The sequence below is a fragment of the Schistocerca gregaria genome, unplaced genomic scaffold (assembly GCF_023897955.1).
Source record: "Schistocerca gregaria isolate iqSchGreg1 unplaced genomic scaffold, iqSchGreg1.2 ptg000480l, whole genome shotgun sequence".
Lineage (NCBI taxonomy): Eukaryota > Metazoa > Arthropoda > Insecta > Orthoptera > Acrididae > Schistocerca > Schistocerca gregaria.
In genome coordinates this window covers 2,074,996-2,085,569 of record NW_026061890.1, presented here as the reverse complement: position 1 = coordinate 2,085,569, position 10,574 = coordinate 2,074,996, and positions in this window count along the sequence as shown.

Sequence of the window (10,574 nt, the reverse complement as noted above, 5' to 3'; positions counted from 1 at the left end):
TCTGTGGACTATCAGACTGTTGATGGAATACAGAAATTGCATCGAGATTGAAAACAGCAGTCACCATGCGCACTTTCTTCCATGGGAGTAATGTCTCTAACATTCTACGATTTGATCGTTCCATGGAAGACCAGTAGTAGTTTCCGATGCACATCTGGTGGCACGGCACTCTGTAATCTGTGTCTATCAGACTGTTGATGAAACACAGAAATTGCATCGAGATTGAATACAACAGTCACCATGCGCACTTTCCTCCATGGGAGTAATGTCTCAAACAGTCTACGCTTTGATCGTTCACTGGAAGACCAGTAGAAGTTTCCGATGCACATCTGGAGGCATTCTGTTATCTGTGGGATATCAGAGTGTTGATGAAACACAGAAATTGCATTGGGATTGAATACAACAGTCACCATGCGCACCTTCCTCCATGGGAGTAATGTCTCAAACAGTCTACGCTTTAATCGTTCCCTGGAAGACCAGTAGTAGTTTCCGATGCACATCTGGAGGCATTCTGTAATCTGTGGAGTGTCAGAGTGTTGATGAAACACAGAAATTGCATCGGGATTGAATACAACAGACACGATGCGCACTTTCCTCCATGGGGGTAATTCTCAAACAGTCTACGCTTTGATCGTTCCCACTAAGACCAGTAGTAGATTCCGATGCACATCTGGAGGCATTCTGTAATCTGTGCACCTTCAAAGTGTTGATGAAACACAGATATTGCCTCGGGATTGAATACAGCATACACCATGCGCACTTTCCCCCATGGGAGCAATGGCTCAAACAGTCTACGCTTTGATCATTCCCTGTAAGACCAGTAGTAGTTTCCGTTGCACATCTGGAGGCATTCTGTAGTCTGTGGACTATCTGAGGGTTGATGAAACACAGAAATTGCATCGAGACTGAATACAACAGTCACTATGCGCACTTTCCTCCATGGGAGTAATGTCTCAAACAGTCTACGCTTTGATCGTTCCCTGTAAGAAAAGTAGTAGTTTCCGATGCACATCTGGAGGCATTCCGTAGTCTCTGGACTATATGAGTGTTGATGAAACACAGAAATTGCATCGGGATTGAATACAACAGTCACCATGTGCACTTTCCTCCATAGAAGCAATGTCTCAAACAGTCTACGCTTTGATCGTTCCTGGAACACCAGTGTTAGTTTCCGATGCACATTGGAGGCATTCTGTAATCTGTGTACCTTCAAAGTGTTGATGAAACAAAGAAATGGCATCGAGATTAAATACAACAGTCACCATGCGCACTTTCCTCCATGTGAGTAATGTCTCTAACATTCTTCGCTTTGATCGTTCCATGGAAGACCAGTAGTAGTTTCCGATGCACATCTGGTGGCACTCTGTAATCTGTGAACCTTAAAAGTGTTGATGAAACACAGAAATTGCCTCGTGATTGAATACAACAGTCACCATGCGCACTTTCCGCCATCTGAGTAATGTCTCTAACAGTCTACGCTTTGATCGTTCCCTGGAAGACCAGTAGTAGTTTCCGATGCACATCTGGAGGCATTCTGTAATCAGTGGAGTATCAGAGTGTTGATGAAACACAGAAATTGCCTCAGGATTGACTACAACATACACCATGCGCACTTGCCTCCATGGGAGTAATGTCTCAAACAGTCTACGCTTTGATCGTTCCCTGTAAGACCAGCAGTAGTTTCCGATGCACATCTGGAGGCATTCTGTAATCTGTGAACCTTAAAAGTGTTGATGAAACACTGAAACTGCCTCGGGATTGAATACAACAGTCACCATGCGCACTTTCCTCCATGGGAGTAATGTCTGTAACAGTCTACGCTTTGATCGTTCACTGGAAGACCAGTAGTAGTTTCCGATGCACATCTGGAATCATTCTATAATCCGTGGACTATCAGACTGTTGATAAAACACAGATATTGCATCGGGATTGAATACAACAGTCACCATGGGCTCCTTCCTCCATCGGAGTAATGTCTCAAACAGTCAACGCTTTGATCGTTCCCTGGAAGACCAGTAGTAGTTTCTGATGCACATCTGGAGGCATTCTGTAATCTGTGGAGTATCAGAGTGTTGATGAAACACAGATATTGCCTCAGGATTGAATACAACATACACGATGCGCACTTGCCTCCATGGGAGTAATGTCTCAAACAGTCTACGCTTTGATCGTTCCCTGTAAGACCAGTAGTAGTTTTCGATGCACATCTGGAGGCATTCTGTAGTCTGTGGACTATCTGAGTGTTGATGAAACACAGAAATTGCATCGCGATTGAATACAACGGTCACCATGCGCACTTTCCTCCATGGGAGTAATGTTTCAAACAGTCTACGCTTTGAACGTTCCCTTGAAGACCAGTAGTAGTTTCCGATGCACATCTGGAGTCATTATGTAATCTGTGTCTATCAGACGGTTGACGAAACACAGAAATTGCATCGAGATTAAAAACAACAGTCACCATGTGCACTTTCCTCCATGGGAGTAATGTCTCTAACATTCTACGATTTGATCGTTCCATGGAAGACCAGTAGTAGTTTCCGATGCACATCTGGTGGCACTCTGTAATCTGTGACTATCAGACTGTTGATGAAACACAGAAATTTCTTCGAGATTGAATACAACAGTCGACATGCGCCTTTCCTCAATGGGAGTCATGTCTCTAACAGTCTACGATTTCATCGTTCACTGGAAGACCAGTAGTACTTTCCGATGCACATCTGGAGGCATTCTGTAATCTGTGGAGTATCAGAGTGTTGATGAAACACAGAAATTGCATTGGGATTTAATACAACAGTCACCATGCGCACTTTCCGCAATCTGAGTAATGTCTCTAACAGTCTACGCTTTGATCGTTCCCTGGAAGACCAGTAGTAGTTTCCGATGCACATCTGGAGTCATTCTGTAATCCGTGGACTATCAGACTGTTGATAAAACACAGAAATTGCATCGGGATTGAATACAACAGTCACCATGGGCTCCTTCCTCCATCGGAGTAATGTCTCAAACAGTCAACGCTTTGATCGTTCCTTGGAAGACCAGTAGTAGTTTCATTTGCACATCTGGAGGCATTCTGTAATCTGTGGAGTATCAGAGTGTTGATGAAACACAGAAATTGCCTCAGGATTGACTACAACATACACCATGCGCACTTGCCTCCATGGGAGTAATGTCTCAAACAGTCTACGCTTTGATCGTTCCCTGTAAGACCAGCAGTAGTTTCCGATGCACATCTGGAGGCATTCTGTAATCTGTGGAAATTAAAAGTGTTGATGAAACACTGAAACTGCCTCGGGATTGAATACAACAGTCACCATGCGCACTTTCCTCCATGGGAGTAATGTCTGTAACAGTCTACGCTTTGATCGTTCACTGGAAGACCACTAGTAGTTTCCGATGCACATCTGGAGTCATTCTATAATCCGTGGACTATCAGACTGTTGATAAAACACAGATATTGCATCGGGATTGAATACAACAGTCACCATGGGCTCCTTCCTCCATCGGAGTAATGTCTCAAACAGTCAACGCTTTGATCGTTCCCTGGAAGACCAGTAGTAGTTTCTGATGCACATATGGAGGAATTATGTAATCTGTGGAGTATCAGAGTGTTGATGAAACACAGATATTGCCTCAGGATTGAATACAAGATACACCATGCGCACTTGCCTCCATGGGAGTAATGTCTCAAACAGTATACGCTTTGATCGTTCCCTGTAAGACCAGTAGTAGTTTCCGATGCACATCTGGAGGCATTCTGTAGTCTGTGGACTATCTGAGTGTTGATGAAACACAGAAATTGCATCGCGATTGAATACAACGGTCACCATGCGCACTTTCCTCCATGGGAGTAATGTTTCAAACAGTCTACGCTTTGATCGTTCCCTTGAAGACCAGTAGTAGTTTCCGCTGCACATCTGGAGTCATTATGTAATCTGTGTCTATCAGACTGTTGACGAAACACAGAAATTGCATCGAGATTAAAAACAACAGTCACCATGTGCACTTTCCTCCATGGGAGTAATGTCTCTAACATTCTACGATTTGATCGTTCCTTGGAAGACCAGTAGTAGTTTCCGATGCACATCTGGTGGCACTCTGTAATCTGTGACTATCAGACTGTTGATGAAACACAGAAATTGCATCGAGATTGAATACAACAGTCGACATGCGCCTTTCCTCAATGGGAGTCATGTCTCTAACAGTCTACGCTTTGATCGATCACTGGAAGACCAGTAGTAGTTTCCGATGCACATCTGGAGGCATTCTGTAATCTGTGGAGTATCAGAGTGTTGATGAAACACTGAAATTGCATTGGGATTGAATACAACAGTCACCATGCGCACTTTCCGCCATCTGAGTAATGTCTCTAACAGTCTACGCTTTGATCGTTCCCTGGAAGACCGGTAGTAGTTTCCGATGCACATCTGGAGTCATTCTGTAATCCGTGGACTATCAGACTGTTGATAAAACACAGAAATTGCATCGGGATTGAATACAACAGTCACCATGGGCTCCTTCCTCCATCGGAGTAATGTCTCAAACAGTCAACGCTTTGATCGTTCCTTGGAAGACCAGTAGTAGTTTCCGATGCACATCTGGAGGCATTCTGTAATCTGTGGAGTATCAGAGTGTTGATGAAACACAGAAATTGCCTCAGGATTGACTACAACATACAGCATGCGCACTTGCCTCCATGGGAGTAATGTCTCAAACAGTCTACGCTTTGATCGTTCCCTGTGAGACCAGCAGTAGTTTCCGATGCACATCTGGAGGCATTCTGTAATCTGTGGAACTTAAAAGTGTTGATGAAACACTGAAACTGCCTCGGGATTGAATACAACAGTCGACATGCGCCTTTCCTCAATGGGAGTCATATCTCAAACAGTCTACGCTTTGATCGTTCCCTGTAAGACCAGTAGTAGTTTCCGATGCACATCTGGAGGCATTCTGTAGTCTGTGGACTATCTGAGTGTTGATGAAACACAGAAATTGCATCGCGATTGAATACAACGGTCACCATGCGCACTTTCCTCCATGGGAGTAATGTTTCAAACAGTCTACGCTTTGATCGTTCCCTTGAAGACCAGTAGTAGTTTCCGATGCACATCTGGAGTCATTATGTAATCTGTGTCTATCAGACTGTTGATGAAACACAGAAATTGCATCGAGATTAAAAACAACAGTCACCATTTGCACTTTCCTCCATGGGAGTAATGTCTCTAACATTCTACGATTTGATCGTTCCATGGAAGACCAGTAGTAGTTTCCGATGCACATCTGATGGCACTCTGTAATCTGTGACTATCAGACTGTTGATGAAACACAGAAATTGCATCGAGATTGAATACAACAGTCGACATGCGCCTTTCCTCAATGGGAGGCATGTCTCTAACAGTCTACGCTTTGATCGTTCATTGGAAGACCAGTAGTAGTTTCCGATGCACATCTGGAGGCATTCTGTAATCTGTGGAGTATCATAGTGTTGATGAAACATAGAAATTGCATTGGGATTGAATACAACAGTCACCATGCGCACTTTCCTCCATGGGAGTAATGTCTCTAACAGTCTACGATTTGATCGTCCCCTGGAAGACCAATAGTAGTTTCCGATGCACATCTGGAGGCATTCTGTAATCTGTGGACTATCAGAGTGTTGATGAAACACAGAAATTGCATCGGGATTGAAAACAACAGTCACCATGCGCACTCTTCTCCATACGAGTAATGTCTCAAACAGTCTACGCTTTAATCGTTCCCTGGAAGTCCAGTAGTACTTTCCGATGCACATCTGGAGGCATTCTGTAATCCGCGGACTATCAGACTGTTGATGAAACACAGAAATTGCATCGGAATTGAATACAACAGTCACCGTGCGCACTTTCCTCCATGGGAGTAATGTCTCAAACAGTCTACGCTTTGATCGTTCCCTTGAAGACCAGTAGTAGTTACCGATGCACATCTGGAGTCATTCTGTAATCTGTGGACTATAAGACTGTTGATGAAACACAGATATTGCATCGAGATTGAATACAACAGTCACCATGTGCACTTTCCTCCATGGAAGTAATGTCTCAAACAGTCTACGCTTTGATCGTTCCCTGTAAGACCAGTAGTAGTTTCCGTTGCACATCTGGTGGCATTCTGTTGTCTGTGGACTATCTGAGTGTTGATGAAACACAGAAATTGCATCGGGATTGAAAACAACCGTCACCATGTGCACTTTCCTCCATGGAAGCAATGTCTCAAACAGTCTACGCTTTGATCATTCCTGGAACACCAGTGTTACATTCCGGTGCCCATCTGGAGGCATTCTGTAATCTGTGGACCTTCAAAGTGTTGATGAAACAAAGAAATTGCATCGGGATTGAATACAACAGTCACCATGGGCTCCTTCCTCCATCGGAGTAATGTCTCAAACAGTCAACGCTTTGGTCGTTCCTTGGAAGACCAGTAGTAGTTTCATTTGCACATCTGCAGGCATTCTGTAATCTGTGGAGTATCAGAGTGTTGATGAAACACAGAAATTGCCTCAGGATTGACTACAACATACACCATGCGCACTTGCCTCCATGGGAGTAATGTCTCAAACAGTCTACGCTTTGATCGTTCCCTGTAAGACCAGCAGTAGTTTCCGATGCACATCTGGAGGCATTCTGTAATCTGTGGAACTTAAAAGTGTTGATGAAACACTGAAACTGCCTCGGGATTGAATACAACTGTCACCATGCGCACTTTCCTCCATGTGAGTAATGTCTGTAACAGTCTACGCTTTGATCGTTCACTGGAAGACCAGTAGTAGTTTCCGATGCACATCTGGAGTCATTCTATAATCCGTGGACTATCAGACTGTTGATAAAACACAGATATTGCATCGGGATTGAATACAACAGTCACCATGGGCTCCTTCCTCCATCGGAGTAATGTCTCAAACAGTCAACGCTTTGATCGTTCCCTGGAAGACCAGTAGTAGTTTCTGATGCACATATGGAGGAATTATGTAATCTGTGGAGTATCAGAGTGTTGATGAAACACAGATATTGCCTCAGGATTGAATACAACATACACCATGCGCACTTGCCTCCATGGGAGTAATGTCTCAAACAGTCTACGCTTTGATCGTTCCCTGTAAGACCAGTAGTAGTTTCCGATGCACATCTGGAGGCATTCTGTAGTCTGTGGACTATCTGAGTGTTGATGAAACACAGAAATTGCATCGCGATTGAATACAACGGTCACCATGCGCACTTTCCTCCATGGGAGTAATGTTTCAAACAGTCTACGCTTTGATCGTTCCCTTGAAGACCAGTAGTAGTTTCCGATGCACATCTGGAGTCATTATGTAATCTGTGTCTATCAGACTGTTGATGAAACACAGAAATTGCATCGAGATTAAAAACAACAGTCACCATTTGCACTTTCCTCCATGGGAGTAATGTCTCTAACATTCTACGATTTGATCGTTCCATGGAAGACCAGTAGTAGTTTCCGATGCACATCTGGTGGCACTCTGTAATCTGTGACTATCAGACTGTTGATGAAACACAGAAATTGCATCGAGATTGAATACAACAGTCGACATGCGCCTTTCCTCAATGGGTGGCATGTCTCTAACAGTCTACGCTTTGATCGTTCATTGGAAGACCAGTAGTAGTTTCCGATGCACATCTGGAGGCATTCTGTAATCTGTGGAGTATCAGAGTGTTGATGAAACACAGAAATTGCATTGGGATTAAATTCAACAGTCACCATGCGCACTTTCCTCCATGGGAGTAATGTCTCTAACAGTCTACGATTTGATCGTCCCCTGGAAGACCAATAGTAGTTTCCGATGCACATCTGGAGGCATTCTGTAATCTGTGGACTATCAGAGTGTTGATGAAACACAGAAATTGCATCGGGATTGAAAACAACAGTCACCATGCGCACTCTCCTCCATACGAGTAATGTCTCAAACAGTCTACGCTTTAATCGTTCCCTGGAAGTCCAGTAGTACTTTCCGATGCACATCTGGAGGCATTCTGTAATCCGTGGACTATCAGACTGTTGATGAAACACAGAAATTGCATCGGGATTGAATACAACATTCACCGTGCGCACTTTCCTCCATGTGAGTAATGTCTCAAACAGTCTACGCTTTGATCGTTCCCTTGAAGACCAGTAGTAGTTACCGATGCACATCTGGAGTCATTCTGTAATCTGTGGACTATAAGACTGTTGATGAAACACAGATATTGCATCGAGATTGAATACAACAGTCACCATGTGCACTTTCCTCCATGGAAGTAATGTCTCAAACAGTCTACGCTTTGATCGTTCCCTGTAAGACCAGTAGTAGTTTCCGTTGCACATCTGGAGGCATTCTGTAGTCTGTGGACTATCTGAGTGTTGATGAAACACAGAAATTGCATCGGGATTGAAAACAACAGTCACCATGTGCACTTTCCTCCATGGAAGCAATGTCTCAAACAGTCTACGCTTTGATCGTTCCTGGAACACCAGTGTTACATTCCGATGCACATCTGGAGGCATTCTGTAATCTGTGGACCTTCAAAGTATTGATGAAACAAAGAAAATGCATCGGGATTGAATACAACTGTCACCATGCGCACTTTCCTCCATGGAAGTAATGTCTCAAACAGTCTACGCTTTGATCGTCCCCTGGAAGACCAATAGTAGTTTCCGATGCAAATCTGGCGGCATTCTGTAATCTATGGACTATCAGAGCGTTGATTAAACACAGAAATTGCATCGGGATTGAATACAACAGTCACCATGTGCACTTTCCTCCATGGGAGGAATGTCTCAAACAGTCTACGCTTTGATCGTGCCCTGGAAGACCAGTAGTAGTTTCCGATGCATATCTGGAATCATTCTGTAATCTGTGGACCTTCAAAGTGTTGATGTAACAAAGAAATTCCATCGGTATTGAATACAACAGTCACCATCCCCACTCTCCTTCATGTTAGTAATGTCTCAAACAGTCTACGCTTTGATAGTTCCCTGGAAGACCAGTGTTAGTTTCCGATGGACATCTGGAGTCATTCTGTAATCTGTGGAGTATCTGAGTGTTGATGAAACACAGAAATTGCATCGGGATTGAATACAACAGTCACCATGCGCACTTTCCTCCAAAAGAGTAATGTCTCAAACATTCAGCGCTTTCATCGCTCCCTGGAAGTCCAGTAGTAGTTTCCGATGCACATCTGGAGGCATTCTGTAATCTATGGACTATCAGAGTGTTGATGAAACACAGAAATTGCATCGGGATTGAATACAACATTCACCATGCGTACTCTCCTCCATACGAGTAATGTCTCAAATAGTCTACGCTTTAATCGTTCCCTGGAAGTCCAGTAGTACTTTCCGATGCACATCTGGAGGCATTCTGTAATCCGTGGACTATCAGACTGTTGATGAAACACAGAAATTGCATCGGGATTGAATACAACAGTCACCGTGCGCACTTTCCTCCATGTGAGTAATGTCTCAAACAGTCTACGCTTTGATCGTTCCCTTGAAGACCAGTAGTAGTTACCGATGCACATCTGGAGTCATTCTGTAATCTGTGGACTATAAGACTGTTGATGAAACACAGATATTGCATCGAGATTGAATACAACAGTCACCATGTGCACTTTCCTCCATGGAAGTAATGTCTCAAACAGTCTACGCTTTGATCGTTCCCTGTAAGACCAGTAGTAGTTTCCGTTGCACATCTGGTGGCATTCTGTTGTCTGTGGACTATCTGAGTGTTGATGAAACACAGAAATTGCATCGGGATTGAAAACAACCGTCACCATGTGCACTTTCCTCCATGGAAGCAATGTCTCAAACAGTCTACGCTTTGATCATTCCTGGAACACCAGTGTTACATTCCGGTGCCCATCTGGAGGCATTCTGTAATCTGTGGACCTTCAAAGTGTTGATGAAACAAAGAAATTGCATCGGGATTGAATACAACAGTCACCATGGGCTCCTTCCTCCATCGGAGTAATGTCTCAAACAGTCAACGCTTTGGTCGTTCCTTGGAAGACCAGTAGTAGTTTCATTTGCACATCTGCAGGCATTCTGTAATCTGTGGAGTATCAGAGTGTTGATGAAACACAGAAATTGCCTCAGGATTGACTACAACATACACCATGCGCACTTGCCTCCATGGGAGTAATGTCTCAAACAGTCTACGCTTTGATCGTTCCCTGTAAGACCAGCAGTAGTTTCCGATGCACATCTGGAGGCATTCTGTAATCTGTGGAACTTAAAAGTGTTGATGAAACACTGAAACTGCCTCGGGATTGAATACAACTGTCACCATGCGCACTTTCCTCCATGTGAGTAATGTCTGTAACAGTCTACGCTTTGATCGTTCACTGGAAGACCAGTAGTAGTTTCCGATGCACATCTGGAGTCATTCTATAATCCGTGGACTATCAGACTGTTGATAAAACACAGATATTGCATCGGGATTGAATACAACAGTCACCATGGGCTCCTTCCTCCATCGGAGTAATGTCTCAAACAGTCAACGCTTTGATCGTTCCCTGGAAGACCAGTAGTAGTTTCTGATGCACATATGG